Source organism: Penaeus monodon, chromosome 34 (genome assembly GCF_015228065.2).
Source record: "Penaeus monodon isolate SGIC_2016 chromosome 34, NSTDA_Pmon_1, whole genome shotgun sequence".
In the NCBI taxonomy this organism is placed as follows: Eukaryota; Metazoa; Arthropoda; class Malacostraca; order Decapoda; family Penaeidae; genus Penaeus; species Penaeus monodon.
The window spans coordinates 19138910-19139189 of NC_051419.1; the positions used below are offsets into that span (position 1 = coordinate 19138910).

The 280-nt window shown below is 37.9% G+C and overlaps 1 protein-coding gene across 1 annotated transcript in view; it reads right to left on the bottom strand.

Moving 5' to 3' along the window:
• LOC119594629 (neprilysin-2-like) overlaps nucleotides 1-280 on the bottom strand; it is a 37634-nt gene that overhangs the window by 5001 nt on the left and 32353 nt on the right. The gene's annotated exons all lie outside the window — the stretch shown is intronic.

Genomic DNA, 280 nt, shown 5'->3' on the forward strand with positions numbered 1-280 from the left:
GGGGGGGAGGTTGACTGAATCTTCTATATAAGCTTGCCGTGATAATAGCATGCTAATTGACAGGCTGGTGATAATTATTCGATATCTGACAGTATTATGAGGATATTGGCTGGTGATAGTTATTTGGTATACGGTAATTTTGTGATGATTTTTATTGGACAGAGAGCAATGTCATCAGGATATTTCGCATTCAGCCAATCATCGCTGACCTCTAGAGTGCAGTTTCGCTTCGATAAAAAAAAATATATATTTCCTCGCACTTTCCACGCACTTAATTAAA